The sequence below is a fragment of the Lissotriton vulgaris genome, chromosome 11, assembly GCF_964263255.1.
Source record: "Lissotriton vulgaris chromosome 11, aLisVul1.2, whole genome shotgun sequence".
Classification (NCBI taxonomy): Eukaryota; Metazoa; Chordata; class Amphibia; order Caudata; family Salamandridae; genus Lissotriton; species Lissotriton vulgaris.
This window is the reverse complement of record NC_141699.1, coordinates 1,031,809,177-1,031,826,032: the sequence shown is the minus strand read 5'-3', so window position 1 is coordinate 1,031,826,032 and position 16,856 is coordinate 1,031,809,177. Positions and strand designations below refer to the sequence as shown.

Here is a 16,856-nt window from a genome sequence, read left to right as displayed (position 1 = left end):
GCTCAGCCCATTGAAGTGGAAACAGGGCTGAAGTGTCTAGATCCTGGCAACACAGCTAATCCGGGCACTCCTGGGTGAACTCATTTCAGATGCTTACATCAGTGCATCAGCATGCCGAGGTGGAGCGGCCCGGAGACAAATGGGACCGCGGCGGGCACAAAAGAAGCGGAAAATATAAAGAGCGACTTTCAGGATCACAGTGATTGGGGGGTACATCATCAGAGCCAGATGACTAGCTCCGAAAAGCGGAATGAGATACGCTGGCCATGCGTTATTCCCTGACATACAATGCGAGTGTGGGTGTATGTGTGGTGTATGTGAATGTGTGTGTGTTTGTGTGTGTTGTGTGTGTGTGGTGTATGTGAATGTGTATGTGTTTGGGTGTGGAGTGTGTGTGTTTGTGTGTGTGGTGTGTGTGTGGTGTATGTGAATGTGTGTGTGTTTGGGTGTTGAGTGTGTGTGTGTTTGTGTGTGTGGTGTGTGTGTGGTGTATGTGAATGTGTGTGTGTTTGTGTGTGGTGTGTGTGTGCGTGTGGTGTGTCTTTGGTGTGTGTATGTATGTAAATGTGTGTTAATCTGTGTGTACATGTATGTGTGGTGTGTGTGCATATTTTCCCAGACTAAGGTATGAAAAAAGGCAAGGATGTGGAGACACAGATGTTACTTGTTCCCTAATTACCCTCTGCTTGAAAACCTACCAGCATTGTTGTACCAATCCTTTCGAAGAATTGTAAAAAAATGCATTCCCCCACACGCCACTTGCCCTCCCTCCAGACCTTATTCTCAAGTTTTCCCCCAGAGGCACAACATCGAACTCTGGAAACACACCCTTCATGCTGATATCTGGTGTATCTGTTTAATTTTAAAACTTTTATCTTCCCATCATTTTTCACGTATGAAGGTATGATATTCTTCTTTAGAAAAACAGGTGGCATTGACAAGGGAGAAAATAGTAGTCAAATTAAAATTTTCTAAAACTAGCTTATTAGCCACTTAGAGTAAGGCAGTAAATAGAATATTTACAAACAGAAAAGGGCAATCAATGGCTTGTGGACAATTCCAATTTCACGGGGAGATGATTACCAATGAAATACATTCTACCACAAACTATACTCCATTTTCCTACTTGAATACCTTCCTTCTGGCAAAGTCTAGCACTAGACACAGCACTGTAACACCCACATAGATTGAGAAAACACCTTTGCCAGGTAAATAATTACTTTTTTTTTGTAAACATATATGCCACCCTAAAAAAAATAACAACAAGTTGGGAATTTGAGTTACTCTTTCAACAAAAATCATCACAGCTGAACATCAAAGTCATATTTGAGCGAGACACGTGACTCTGGGATATAAGGAGAACTCAGAAACCTGGGGCTAGGCATTGCATCAAATATTCAAAACAGATAAAGGCAGACTGGAGATCTGAGAAACAACCATTTCCGGTTCAACAATAATACTCCCACCCACCAGTGATGGGCCATTCATTCTCCTACCGAAATGCCAGACTTCTGGCAAAGTATTTAAGAATTTAGATTAGTAAAATGCATCAATGCAGAGCCATAAACATCACAAGCATTCAATAAGCCAGGTCCATTATTGCAGCTTTTAAATCTATAAAATTGCAATTAGCATGTTGGCTAGTAAACACCCCGTTTAACATAGACGAAAATGCCTCAGTGATAGGAAGTCTTTAAGAAACTCTACTAGATAATGCTGACTAATGCTCGGTTGTGGGTAAATGATGACACAGCAAATATTTATCACAATTCTTTTCTTGGCACTACCGGAAGAGGGGTGCTTCAGTATTGCACACAAAAGCGTCCTGTTCTTATGAATGGATTCCCCTTTTATGGAGTGCGAACTATAAGGGTCGTTGTCTTAAACATTTTCTAATTCCACTAAACAACAAAAGTTCACTCAGGATGAAAAACAACCATAACGAATTTAACCTTTTTAAAAAAATGGAAACCTTTTACAGAGAAGCAGTATTAACTAAAGAAGTAACAGCACAGGAAAACAAGGGAAACTGTAGTAATGTGATTTTATTTGGTGTGTTTGGGAAATAGACTACCTGTTTTATGTAGCGCGAACAAGATCCCGAAAAGAGGAAGTAAAAATATATGACAAAAATTAGAACGTCAACATTAGAGAACTGAATTAACTAGAAGCTGAAACACAAATAAGCAAGTTGAGAACAAGAGTGTGATCAAGATAGGCAAAGAAACCAAAGGAAAAATTCGGACACGTAAAAGTAGAAGGAAAACGCACAAGCCCCAGGAACAACAGACTAAGGTAGAGAAGAATCTACCTGCTTCATCACACTTCGAAAAATAATAACCAGAGTTCATCTGGCCTCAGACAAAATCATAGCTCAGTGGGATAATGCATCTGCTGCACAAATCTTTTTGTGGCCGGAAGGCTGAAATGTAGATGCCCAGAAATTCTCCCTCAGCCTCACTTTCGTCTGAGGTGAGCACTTTTTGGTAATGACAATACCTATAATTTTAAAGTTTAAATTAAAATCTTTATTATTGCTTACTGCCAGTATGTACAAACAGGAGATATTTTAGGAGTATTAGAGGTGATTAGATGAAATTTACCACCATTTCTTTTTTTGTGTCTACCTTATGAATGTATTATATTACTAGGCAGGCAGGGTAGCTCAGCGAGTTGAACATTGGATCTAGATGGGGTTAAACCTAGGCATGGGCGAATTTTGCGGATCTCGCGTTCGCGAATTTTGCGGATTTGCGGATTCGCAATCCGCAAAATCCGCGAATTCCCGCGAATTTGCGGATTTTTTTTTTTTTTTGTGTTCGCCCGTGTTTCTGCCAGTTCGCGAGGGTTTTTACAATTTCGCAATTTGCGAACTTACCTGTCGGGTCGCAAGTTTTGCGAACTTGTTGTTTCTACATGTCCAGCCTGTTTGGGACACTCTTCTTCATCACTGCCACTCTCTGTCACCACTGCCACTCTCTGACTACTCATGCCACCCTCTGGCCCACCCATGCCACCCTCTGTTTCATCACCACACCCTCTGGTTGTCCAGTGTACATTATTTTCGGCAAAGCAAAGCACACCTTCCCTGCCTCAAGTGACCTGAATTAATTTGGGGCTGATTAATGTGTCACAGAATATTTTTTTAGCTGGCACCTGCTTCCTTAGTGCGCCCTGATTAGTGATCTTTTGCACTTGCTAAGTGCTTTCATTGTTGCAAAATTAGTTACAACACCTGCCCTGCCCCAACTGACAATAATGAATTAGGGGCTAATTAATGTGTCACTGAAAGAATTTAAAGTTCCAGCCTGGCACCTGCTTGTCTGCTCCTTTAGCTGTAAATCAGGACCTTTGTGGCATACAGTTAAGGTCAGAGCAGGGTCACACAATAGTTGCAAGCAGGCAACCGAATTCTGGAGGGCCCCCTCAGGAAGCAATACAAAGAATCGTTACAAATCATGAGGTTGACCTTTTGCACCTGCTCATTGCTTTTGCTTTTGCTGAAATCGTTTTGCGGTTTTTTTCGCGCTATTCGCGGGGCGCGGCGTCGTGCGAAACCGACCGCGGAAGCCGCCAATTCGTGCGAATGAGCATTTTATTTTTTTGCGGCTTGTTGTTTCGCGAGTTTTTTTGCAGTATTCGCGAGCCGCTTGCAGCGCAACACGCGAATTTACCCCAAGGTCGAGTACGGGCGCGGCCATTTTGTTTGCGTGACGTATTTCCGTTTCCGCCCGCTATGTATAATCTCGCGCAGTAAGCGCATTGCGAGTAGAGGTTCGCACGAGATCGCGCGGGAAATCTAGAGGTTCGCACGAGATCGCGAGGAAAATCTCGCGCGAACTGACTTTCGCGCTCGGAAACGGGCGCCGGCCATCTTGTTTTTCATTCATTTCCTGTGTCTGGGCATGGTGTTTAATCCTCTTGATATCTTTCCCATCCTTTGCTTGTTTTCAGTTTTTTTTTTACGATTTTGCTTCTTATCTATCCCTCTCTTTTCCTAGCTGTATATTTTTGTCTTTTCTGCTATTTTTCTTTACTTTTAAACTACTTTTGTAAACTCTTTTCTTTTCTTCTTCCCTATCCTATTCTTTCTTAATTTTCTACTTCTTCCTACCTTACCTGCCCAGACCATGGTCAAGCCAGGCGCCGTGAAGCTGCCCAGGCACTTGAGGGCCGCAGCGGCGGCGGGGAGTAGTGCTGGACCCAGTGGCAGGACAGCAGGCGTGAGATCGAGGGGGGAGCAGGTGACGCGCCGGGAGATATTCAGCCCGGAGGAAGTGGGCGCGCTGGTCTACTTCGTCCAGCGCCGCCTGCCCAGGACCATCGCGGGAGGCGGCAGGATCGCGGCCGGCGGCTATAACATGCGGGAGCGCCGGAAGCGGTGGGAGAAGGTGTGCTGGGCCATATCCCACCTCTACGGGGTCCAGCGCACCTACAGCCAGGTCACCCATCGCTGGACGGACCTCCTGGACCGCGAGCGCGACCTGCTGGACCAGCTCGGCTTGGAGATCCCCGGGCTTGGTGAGTAGTAGTAGCCATTGGCATTTAATCACTCACTACTATGATGTTTTCTCCTGCTCTGTGTTGTTGTATTGCAAATATTTGTTTTTTACATGGAGCAAGCCAATAATGCCGCTGATGACGATTACATTGTAGTTAAATTATATTTCAAAATCTTCTGTGCATTTCAGGTGCACTGCTCTCCTTCTCAGTGGGGTTGCTACTATGCTTATTTGTTTTCTATTTCGTGGTCTCATTGGCCTGAGTAACTATTATGTATGAGTGTACTTAACAGAACTGCGTAATGCTAGACACTAGGGGGCAGATTACATTTACAAGCCCCTTGCGCCACGTTTACGTTGCCTTGCGTGACGCAACAGCGGCGTAAACGTGCCGCATCCCTGCAAGTCATTTACAGCATGACGCATCTAGGGAGATGCGTCACGTTATAAAGCCATGGGCCTGCACCACAATGGGTGCGTTCCTAGTACGCAGGGTGGGCGGTCCAGCGGCTGTGCGCCTCGCAAAATTGCCTGCGTGAAATCTACAAGATTTAACGCAGGCACTTCTGCGACGCTGCTACGTCAATTCAATTCCTTATGTCTGCTCGAAGCAGGCGAAAGGACTGACACAGCATGTAAAGTATTGGGTGGCCCTGAGCATTACTGGAGTTGCATTGCGTTGGCGACGTGACTCCAGCGATGCGCCGCTCTTACGTGACGAGATGCGTCACGCAAGTGCCTACCCTTGCGCCAGGGCGCGCCGCATTGTAAATGAGGCACATCTGCCGTGTCGCAAGGGTAGTTTTGCGTGACGCATTTGATCTGGCGCATCTCTGGAGATGCGCCAGAACGCGTAAGTAAGTATGCCCCTAAGGGGCAGAATTGCAATTACCGTCGCATCCCTGCAAAGTAGCAGGGATGCGCCATTAATTGTGCGGCCCGCTACCACCACCAAACATGGTGCGCCGTATTTGCAATGCGGCTCCCCATGGGCCCAAAACGTCACCGAAGCTTTACTGCTGGAGTTGCGTCGCAACGATGGCGCAGCTCCATCAATGCTCTGGGGTACCCTATCTCCCCAATGCTGGGTCAAGCCGTACGTCTGCTTCAAGCAGGTGCAGGGTTTGTGTGACGCATCATTGTCCTAAAGGTGACTGATTGATATTTTGTAGATTTCCCTCAGCCACTATTAGGATGTGTTCCAGCGCAGGAATGCCCTCCCTTGCGCCGGAACGCCCCCTGATGGCGCAGGGCTTTATAACGGGATGCATCTCCCAAATGCGTCACGTTGTTATAATATTATACGCCGCACCATGGCGCCCTTTTTTGTTTAGCTGCTGCGTCACAAAAGTCACGCAAGAACGGCGCAAAAGAGCCGCAAGGGCTTAAATCTGCCCCTTCCTTTGTAACCCTGACAATAAGAAAAATAGTGGCGGTGGATTGATAGTTTGACTATTTAAATGACTGGTAATGTAGCAGGCAACTGTTAGTGTTGTCACTGATCTGACTGAAATCACAATGGAGTTTGTCTGTCACTTTGCGTCTTGCCTGCGGACTGCTGCCTGCCAGTCCTAGGTGAACGTTTCAGTACTTTGTTTAGTGAGTTACGTGACTTTCGAAGTCACAGGTCCGCAAATAAATAAAAAGTAACCATAATCAATATAATTTCGCGGAAATATTTTGTTATTGTTCTTTTGAAATGTTTGATTTGGTTGACATTGACAAGCAACAATCATCCATGTTTTCTGTTCTTTCTTTCATGTTGTACGTCAGCTCCCCCCAGGGGCGAGAGGAGGACACAGGAGCAGCAGGCGGCGGATGCTGTTCATCAACAGGGCCAGGATCGGGCAGGCGAGGGCTCCTCTGCTGGCCCCAGTAAGTTTTCATTTTAGACTAGTACCTATTTTTCCTAGCGTTCCTCATTTGAATTTTTTCAAAATTGTCTTTGCTCTTCTTGTAGACTGTATCTAAATTCTTATCCTGCCTCTACTATGACTCCCTGTGGTATTACTAGATTATTCTTATTAGTCTGTCTGTGTAGCTAACTAAGATTGCACGGTTGGCGAAACTCCCATGATTCTAGTCAGCAATAGCTCTATCAACTTAGTGCAGTCCTCTGGGATTGTCCATAATGTCTTTTGAAGTGTTCTATCTGGACTCATGCTTGCAAAAATTGCAAAACCTTTCGTTCAGTCACTCTAGTCTGGAGGACCAAAAAACACAGATTGTATTTAAATTTAAAAGCTTTATTAAAAGTAAACACATTTATTAAAATGAAGTCATAATAAAACTAAACGTTTAACTGATAATGGAAAAGTGGTTAGTGCTGACGATTAATTGAAGACATTTCTTGTGGTCGAGCCGAGCTCTCACCTGGTTTCAACTTGATCTTGTTGTTAGAAGTCCATCTTCTGTCTGTGTGGAGAAAAATGGTGCGTGTTAAAAAATCAGCCTTCATCAGTTGTGCCAAAAAGTGCAGCAAGACAACCTTCCCTGGAAAAAGGGACATTTTTTTTAACTTTAACGTAGACAGTCACAAATTACATTGTTTTCACATGTCTTCATTCCTAGACCAAATACTAGTGACTAGTGAGTGCTTTATTCTAAGATTCTTAAATGTACTTTGTAGGTGGAACATCTGGTGGCGGGGCCAGTGTGGTGGTGGTGCTCGACACGGAGGCGGAGGGCAATTCAACATCAGGGGAGGAGGCGGCGGCGCCGGATGTGAGAGTTGAGACGGTGGTGGCGGCCAGAGGTAAGCTCTTATATATTCCTTACTTATTGAGATTGAAGACTAGCTGGGAAGGCAAGAATATGAGATGCATGGCTGGGTGAATGATGAAGCAATGATGGGTGGAAGGACAACAGCCTGGGTGGGTGACACAGAAACTGTATGTGTCCATATACCTGGATCATGCTACTATCTGACTCTTAGATAGCATATGTGTATCTAGAGCAGGGGTACTCCTAGTACGGCCCGCGGGCCGGTGGTGGCCCGGCAAGCCTTCGTTGGCGGTGCGCTGACCTTGCAGACAATCACTGCTCCCCCGGCCCCCACAGAGCAGAGGCTTTTTTGTATTTCACCTGTTAGCGCCCCTGCATCTCCACTCTGACAATCACTGCTCCCCCGGCCCCCACAGAGCAGAGTGGAGATGCAAGGCCACAAAGAGGTGAAATAGAACTAAGCCTCTGCTCTGTGGGGCCGGGCAAGCAGTGATTGTCAGGGTGGAGAAGCAGGGGCGCTAAAACAAACAAAGCCTCAATAATATGTTAATGGTCTTTTAAAGACCTGTTAAGTACTTTGGTGTTGTTGTCTGTGTGTGCGCGTTGAGGAAGCGGTCTCAACCCGGGCTGAAGGCTGACACAGATAGACACACACACAGTGAGATGACAGAGGGAGAGGGAGGGCAGGAGGGAGAGAGAGATGGAGGGAGGGCAGGAGGGACAGCAGGAGGGAGAGAGATGTATGTAAATGCTGGGTCTGGTGGCTCAGTGGATGAGGGCATCTGCTGCAGGGACCTGTGTGCAACCTCATGGTCACAAGTTATCGTTTTGCTTTAGCCCCGCCCCCTCTGACTCCGCCCCCACCAGTGCGGCCCTCGGCCCCAAACTACACTGTAAATGTAGCCCCTGAGAGAAAGTTTGTGAGTACCCATGATCTAGAGAGAGTAGACGGTCAGTGGATGAACTAAGTGTAACTTTGAAGAGCATGTAACACTAACACTGCACCCGCACGTCCGTTCCAGTGTAGGAAAGGCAAGGAAAAGAACTTTTAATTTTGTCCAAATACTACCATAAATAGTAGCAGTAGTTTGTATTGCAAGCACTGCATAGATCCGGTTATTATGGTGGCCACTCCCTACCTCTCTTAATAAGTTTAGTAGTACTCAGTCATTCATGTGTGGGTGTATCACTGCCTGTCACTCAATAAAAAGCAAAGCACCTAAAGTCATCCCATATATAAGCAAAAACATCCCATGTGAAGTGATAGATAATCAGATTATTTATCTTCTTCAATTTTCCATTTCTAGTACTCATTTCCACTGTAGGGTGAAAGTTAAATTAATTAAGCAGTAGCCCTTGAGTTGTAACAGAGTATTCTCAGTGCCACCCGTAATAGAAAAGTAAGAGATTCACCACCTGCATGTACTGGACGGGTACAGTAACGCAACGGCAACGCAAGTCTAGGTCACTCCTCATGGCGTGCGTCTCTTTTTCTCGGGTGCAAGTTTACCGCGCTGGCATTATGCCGGCTTGCAGAAAATAACGTACCAATTTTCCAAAACAAGAGACAAGAAGAAGAATAAGACTGGTGTACTTTCATAGTCGACTCCAATGGAAGTCCACAGTGCTCATAGAATTTGTTCCTTAAACTCCCACTAATGTTAGAGCAAGGATGAAGAAGTGTGAGGTTAGATAGATACTGGCCTCAATAGTTATGTAATGCGCTTGCAAGTTGCTAGTTGTACTGCAGCACACATTTCTGCTGAATGATTGAGTTAATCTTAAAGAGCATTGGTTACAGACTATGTCTTTCTTTCTTCATATAGGTTCTCCTTCCAAACGAACAAGGAGGAAGGAGCTGGCTAGAGCGGCCCGGCAACGGAGAATCGAGGCCACTGTTGCGGAATATCGGCGGCTGGTGGCCCTGGAGGACGTGGAAAGTGTGCGGTCGACAACAACGACAACGTCGTCCTCCGTGGCCTCACCGGCTGCCACCGTGACCCAGCACAGTGGTCCACCGAGACTGAGCCGGGCTGCCAAAGGCAAACGCCACCGCCGAGCAGCAAGGCCAACAGCTGCTTCTCACAGGCCTTGCACCTGCAAGGCAGTGAAGGCACGCCTGCGCCGCACCACCCTGATGGTGTCCCGCCTTCAGCAGGAGCTCGCCTTGCTCCGCGAGGAGCATGATGCCCTGGCCCAAAAAGTGAACAGCATCCACCCATAGTGTCCCTTGCCCCTTTTTTAGAGACTTTTGGGGGGTGGGAATTGGGAGTTGGGTTTTTGGGGACTTTTGAAGGACAATCGTTGGGGTTAGGGAGGGTCTTGCGGGAGATTATTTTGTTAGGGATATAAATATACTTTTTCAAACTTTATCTGAGCATACCTGTTTTTTACTGCTTGCCTGGTGGGTGGGGGTTTAACGTTGACTGTTTTCCTGAAAGTTTAGTTCCATTTTCTTCCTTTAAGTGTAAATGCCCAAATGTTTTCAACACTAAGTGCCTCTCACAGACTAAGTGAAGTGAATCCAAGAGTCCTAGGACTTTAGTAGTACTACCTTCAGGCTCTCGTCTCTCGTACTAATACTCCATTATACCCCCAAACCACCAAACGCTTATCTTACCTGTAATTTGTGTTTGAAAGTAGGGCTAGGCCCAGGGCTGGCTCCACGGGAAACACCGAATAACGTTGGCAATCTTGGTCGGATAAAATTTCCTCATAGCGGTGGTAGTAGTGGTGTGACACAGTGGCAGTTGCATGCCTATGAAAAAAAAGAAAATGAAATCTGGTTTGTCCTCCTGAGCAATTCAACGGTACAACTGAGAATATAGCAGGTGACAGAAGTACAGTAGAGCAGTGCCACATTGTAGCCTAACAAATGGTAAAGTATAACTACTAATTCGGTTGAAGTTCTTTCACATTAGCAATGGTTCTTTGTCAAGCAGAGTAAGAATATATCATCGACAACTGTGGAAAGAAAGAATGCGACAGTACAGGGCCTGTGTGGAATTATTGATAACTATATTCAACATAAGGTCTCTGTAGCCAGATACCCGAGAGCCTTGCTGGTCACTATAAATCCATTCACAACAACACTCAATGGGGTTGGTCTGGAAGGTGTCACGTTTACTCCCCGTGATCCAGTCGATGCAAATATGGTTCCACCTCCAAATGTCACCAACACCCAGAAGTGTAAACACAGGGTGTTCGAGGCATTAGGCGAGGGAGAAAAATAACAAACTAAAATAAAAAATGTGGGATGGGTAAAGGTAGGGTCAGCAGGGAAAGGATACCTGTAAGAGAAGACAAGACAGGCATCAGTGAAGTGATGTCCTAACATACAAGGGTACTCTCATATAGTCTCACTAAATAGTCTGCAAGTCTCCCGCCTACTCATGGGAAATGTAGTTTCATAGTACGGTAGGCGCTTAGGGGCTGCGTAACCTGACAGAAGGTATAGTAGATAGAAAAGGAGAAATTGCTTTTTTTCTAGGTGTCCCCTCACTCACCAGGGTTGCCCCTTGGTGACATGCTTCATCATTGGGGCCATCCCAGTCCTCTACGGCCTGGGGCGTGCTGCGACTTGCGAATTACGTAGGAGCACTTACAAATGACTATGTGTGGTGCAGATAGTGGAGTGGACTAAGTGATGTGTTAAGGGATCAATGTAGAAGCCGAGAGAGAGCAAAGAAATGCAGTCACAGTCAGAGAAAAAGGCAAGGGATACTGTATCTATGTGGTTGTAGTGGTCCTGTTGGAAGTGGTAAGTAAGTTGCCCGCAGAAAAAAAATCCTCCTATTAGCGGCACTCCTCCATTGCAGCCGACGCTTCGTCCACCGATGTTGGTCACCAGAAGACACCCTGTCCACTGCCTGCCTGATGCTGAATTGTGGCTCGCTACTGTGAAGCCTGACTCCATCCTTTTTTCCCCATTGCAGAGACTGAAACCCGGCCTGTAATTATTCAACGAAAAACAGGAAGTGATATAATATTACAACACCACTGATAAATAAATATAAGGTATGTAGGCTGTGGAGTGCAAAAAGTCACAATTTGTTTTTCCTAGTAGACAGACAGTACAATGTTTTTGAAAGTGCGTACTCTGAGTCACCTTTTGAAGGATAAGTAAGTATGGGCAAATTAATGTAGCGGATCTTGCCCCTCAAGCTAGGTGTACTGTAAACTGTGTTTTAGAACAAAAATAGATCTTCCTAGCAGTGCTCCCACCCAAAAAACGAGGCCTAGCAGAAAACTGGAGACAAAACTTACTTTGAAAGTAAAAGTAGGCCGAAGTACCCTAATTACCCATTACCCCCCGTGGATTGTATTCAAACCACTTGCAAGCAACCAAGCAAAAGTAGCCATAGCCAGCATCGCTCCAAGACTCGAAATCCCCCCCACTCAAACACATGCAATAGAAATACTGCTAACCCTAACGAACCCTAAGTTAAGAATAGTGGCAAAGGCTTTCTTTAACTATGCCAAATCCCCCCTTTCCCACCATGGATTTTCTTCAAATGACTTGCAACCAAAATTACACATTCTCACGAGTGCTCTAAGACCCCAGAACTCAGTTTGAAAAATCTAGAACACCCCGATACACATGCAATCCTGCTGCTAGGGCTAACCCTAACGAACCCTAAGTTACAAAAAGTGCCAAAACTAAAGGCTTTTCCGCGCGGATTTTGTCCCAACCACTTCTACCCGGTATTAGACCTTCCCAGGAATGCCCCAAGACCCGGCAACCCACCCGCCAAGAAGCATAACACCCCCAAACAGGCCAAAAGCAAAATCTCATACTTGCAATATTTCTGGGCCTTCGGTCCAAACGCGCTGCGTAGCTAGGCCATAAGTCGGGGTTGGCACGACGGATTTCCTGAAAAGCAAATGCAATCAAGATTAGAGTGTCCCAGCAATGCTCTCAGACCATGAAACTCACCCACAAACAGACGGAACCCCCCCTAAGAGCACCTCAAAGGCAAGCAAGTCATCAAAAACACAAAAAAAATTCCGCCTGGGATTTGGTCCAAAACACTTTTATCCGGTATTAGAGCTTCCCAGCAATGGCCCCAGAGCCGTCAACCCAGGAGAAAACGAGTAGAAGACCCCCAAACAGCCAAAGAGCAAAAGTACAAAAATGGGGACTTAGTCACTTTTTCACAAATTTCCCAAATCACTCCGCGCGCGCTCTGCAGCTAGGCCCTAAGTCCCCTCAGCCACCATGGATTTGCTTCAAACCTCTTGCAAAGTAAAGTATATATAGCCAGCAGTGCTCCCACACCACGAAACTCACCCGCAAACACCAGGAAGCCCCCCAAACAGGCCCCCGAAAACGCTACATAGAGCAAAATGTCAGAAATAGCCCAAAAAAAAATCGGCCTGGATTTTGTCCCAACCACTTCTACCCGGTATTAGACCTTCCCAGGAATGCCCCAAGACCCGGCAACCCACCCGCCAAGAAGCATAACACCCCCAAACAGGCCAAAAGCAAAATCTCATACTTGCAATATTTCTGGGCCTTCGGTCCAAACGCGCTGCGTAGCTAGGCCATAAGTCGGGGTTGGCACGACGGATTTCCTGAAAAGCAAATGCAATCAAGATTAGAGTGTCCCAGCAGTGCTCCCAGACCACGAAACTCACCCGCAAACACCAGCAAGCCCCCCAAACAGGCCCCCGAAAACGCTACATAGAGCAAAATGTCTGAAATAGCCCAAAAAAAATCGGCCTGGATTTTGTCCCAACCACTTCTACCCGGTATTAGACCTTCCCAGGAATGCCCCAAGACCCGGCAACCCACCCGCCAAGAAGCATAACACCCCCAAACAGGCCAAAAGCAAAATCTCATACTTGCAATATTTCTGGGCCTTCGGTCCAAACGCGCTGCGTAGCTAGGCCATAAGTCGGGGTTGGCACGACGGATTTCCTGAAAAGCAAATGCAATCAAGATTAGAGTGTCCCAGCAGTGCTCCCAGACCACGAAACTCACCCGCAAACACCAGCAAGCCCCCCAAACAGGCCCCCGAAAACGCTACATAGAGCAAAATGTCTGAAATAGCCCAAAAAAAATCGGCCTGGATTTTGTCCCAACCACTTCTACCCGGTATTAGACCTTCCCAGGAATGCCCCAAGACCCGGCAACCCACCCGCCAAGAAGCATAACACCCCCAAACAGGCCAAAAGCAAAATCTCATACTTGCAATATTTCTGGGCCTTCGGTCCAAACGCGCTGCGTAGCTAGGCCATAAGTCGGGGTTGGCACGACGGATTTCCTGAAAAGCAAATGCAATCAAGATTAGAGTGTCCCAGCAATGCTCTCAGACCATGAAACTCACCCACAAACAGACGGAACCCCCCCTAAGAGCACCTCAAAGGCAAGCAAGTCATCAAAAACACAAAAAAATTTCCGCCTCGGATTTGGCACAAACCACTTTTAGTGCTTCCCAGCAATGGCCCCAGACCCGTCAACTCACCTGCAAAGAGGTAGAACAACACCCCCACAAGTGCTGAGTCTTTCTTCATTGGGCGTAAACCAGCCCTCTGCTTTGATGGAAATAGGAGTCTGGAGGAGGAGGATAGAGGAGCATGTTCTTCTGAACTTGTGAACCTGAGGAATGCAGACTGCGGCACCTTCAAATAAATTAGCAAACAAGTGAAGACAGTTCTGCTGATGGGCTTGTCTTTGTGATAATCTGATTAAAGTTTGAATTATATTAACTGTGCACAACAAAGAAAGACAGACACACAGGAATAAAAGTGAATAAGGATGAAAAAGAAAGTTATTGATTCGTTGTCTCATTTTCAGGGCTCGAAGTCGGAATCACGGTCCAGGAATAAGAATAAGGCTTCGTCATCATACTCTGCGAATTCAGCCCGGGTGAGGTCAGTGCCACCTGACAGAGTAGAAATTCCCTCATCTATGGTGCTGGCCACCTCCTCTTCATCCGGCACGCTCTCTCGTACTCTTATATCTGGTGGTATGAGGTGCTGATTCATCTTGATCATTGTTAACCTCTCCACATTTTTGGGCGAGAGGCGGCTCCGTTTGGGAGTTACAATCCCACCAGCCGCACTGAAAACCCGTTCAGAAGACACACTTGCGAGTGGGCAAGACAAGTAGTTTAAAGCCAGGTTGGTGAGCTGTGGCCACAATTCTTTTTTCCCATGCCAATACGCCAATGGGTCAGAATTAACATAGACCTCTGTGGAGTCATTCAGATAGTCCTTCACCATCGACTCAAGGTCCTCCTCCAAGGTTCCTCCACTTTGCGTAGCTCTTGCTGTGCCTCTGGCCTTTTGAGAACCAAACCCACGCAGAGCTAGCCAATCCTCTTCAGCCTCCAATGTTTCTGCTGTCTTTCGTGCAGATGATGCGGTTGCCGGTGTCTTTAACGGCTGAGAGGTCACTTGTGCCACAGCCACAGGTGCAGAAGTGGATTGTTTTGACTGGGGATGGCCTGCTGATGTACTGCCATTTCCTTCAATTTCCAGCCGTTCTGTTTCAAACTTCTTGGCTGACAAGGCTAGCCAACGTTTGTACTTTGTAACATCTTCATCAGCAAAAGAAAAGAATGCTCTGCCTGCCAGCGCCTTTTTGTAGCGTGGATCCAGAATAGTAGCACAAATGTAATGCTGTTCTGAGTGGATCTTTTGAAGACGTTCATCACCTTGTAGGAGCTCTAATAATTGCTCAGCCAGAAGCAAAGAAGAGCCTTTCTTTTTGTCATCTTTTCGAAACACAGAACACACCTCCTTCAGTTGGTCCTCCAGCATGTACAACAATGGGATAGCTTTTCCCAAATTAGAGTCCTCCTTGCTGACTGCACGCGTGAAGACCTCAAAAGGACGAAGCATGCGTGTTAGGCTTTCAACTATGTTCCATTGCGGCCCACCCATCCTCAGCTCCTCTATACCCTCTTTCAAGAAATATTGATCGAGTTGCGTATACTGCTCATACAGACGCTCAAGCATGTAGAAGGTTGAGTTCCAACGTGTTACCACCTCCTGGATGAGTGCTTTCACTGGCATTTGACATTGATATAGCATGCTCCTCAGCTGCTTGCGGGCCTTAAAAGAATGCCTGAAATGCTTGCAAATTTTTCGGCAGTTCTCCAATACACTGGACGCTGCACTGAGTTTATTACCCAAGAATTTTTGGACAACCAGGTTTATACAGTGCGCCAAACACGGCACTCTGAAATAGTAACCGTCCCTCATGGCCTTAACTATATTGGAGCCATTGTCCGTGGAAACATAACCAACCTTGCGTTTTAGTGGGGACAGACAGTTAAGGACCTTTGTGTTAAAGACATCCAAAATGTTTTCTGCTGTGTGACGTTTATCCAAACCAAACATGGCTAGTGTTGCATGTTTCCGAGCACCTTTAAAAACAATGTTAGTGTCAACACCTGAGTTTAGCTTTGCTTTAGCCCCTGAAAAAGAGACCCAGTGTGCAGTGATGCACATGTAATCAGCGCCTGCGCCACTGCTCCACATGTCTGTTGTCAGATGTATAGTGTGAACAGCACTCTTCTGCAAAGCTGCCCCAATCGCCTTCAGAACATCTTCATGTAGTGCTGGAACCGCAACTCGGGCAAAATAGAACCGGCTAGGAACCTTCCATTTAGGGCAGAGCGCTGCCACTAATTCTAGAAAACCAACCCCTTCGACAAAAGAAAAAGGGAGAAGGTCCAGAGCTAGCATTTTAGCCAGCTTAGTGTTATACAGACGGGTCATTGGGTGGTTGCGTTCATATTGCGCTTCTGTAAACAACATCTTTTTAATGTTGCCCTGGACCAATGATTTACGGGATGATGATCTCTTCGACCCAGTTACGCTCGCTGATGAACTTTTCCGCATTGATGTCTCACTCTCTCCCACACTCTTAGTGTGGCTCCCATGGGGTGTGCTGCTGACATGGGAACTGGGTGTAAGTGAAGTGTTTGGATCGTCTTCTTCTACCTCCTCGTCATCAGCAGATGACAAATCAACGTTTTCATTACGTGCAATTCCGGCTTTCTTGACCGCCTCTAGGTGCGGAAACCATTCGACAGGGTGCCTTCTCTCAAGATGACCTCTCTGGCCTCCGGTACCATAGTTAGAACCAAGCTTACCACGACTATATCGAAGCTTACAAAGGCTACAAATGGCTACGTTTTCCTTTTTTGGGCAAACACTAAAGAAGTCCCAAACTGGAGACTTGAAATGTCTTCGGGGGCCGCCGCCGGAGGAGGCGTCGATACTGGTGGTGGTGGTCCTGCTGCTAATGACAGATGAAGTGGAGGATGTGGATTGCCGAACTTCAGTACGTTTTGCACTTTCACCACCACGAATTGAGGTCGAGGACGAGGTGGGTACCTTCTTGCGAGGAAGAAATATGGAAGCGGTAGGTTTTGGTGTACTACTTAACTCCAAATCTAATGATTCCATTTCCATTGCCTCCTCGCCGACATCATCATCACGCTCAGCAGCTTCTCGGGATAGGGTCAAAATGTCTCTTTGCTGCATGCCCGGTGGGGCTGCAGTGACCTTTGTGATGACTGGCTCGTCGTCATCGTGAGAGGCTTCATCACCAGCAGTATCTGTCACTTCTTGTTGAGCCTCATCACACTCCATAGGTTTGAGTTTTTGGACGAC

General features: G+C 46.5%; 1 long non-coding RNA gene across 1 annotated transcript; it reads left to right on the top strand.

Moving 5' to 3' along the window:
• Nucleotides 1-6,270: 6,270 nt before the first annotated feature.
• Nucleotides 6,271-9,227, top strand: LOC147684014 (uncharacterized). Its single transcript, XR_015301075.1, has 3 exons — nucleotides 6,271-6,377; nucleotides 7,132-7,257; nucleotides 9,053-9,227. It is a non-coding gene; the product is annotated as an uncharacterized LOC147684014 (long non-coding RNA).
• The last annotated feature ends 7,629 nt before the right edge of the window (nucleotides 9,228-16,856 follow it).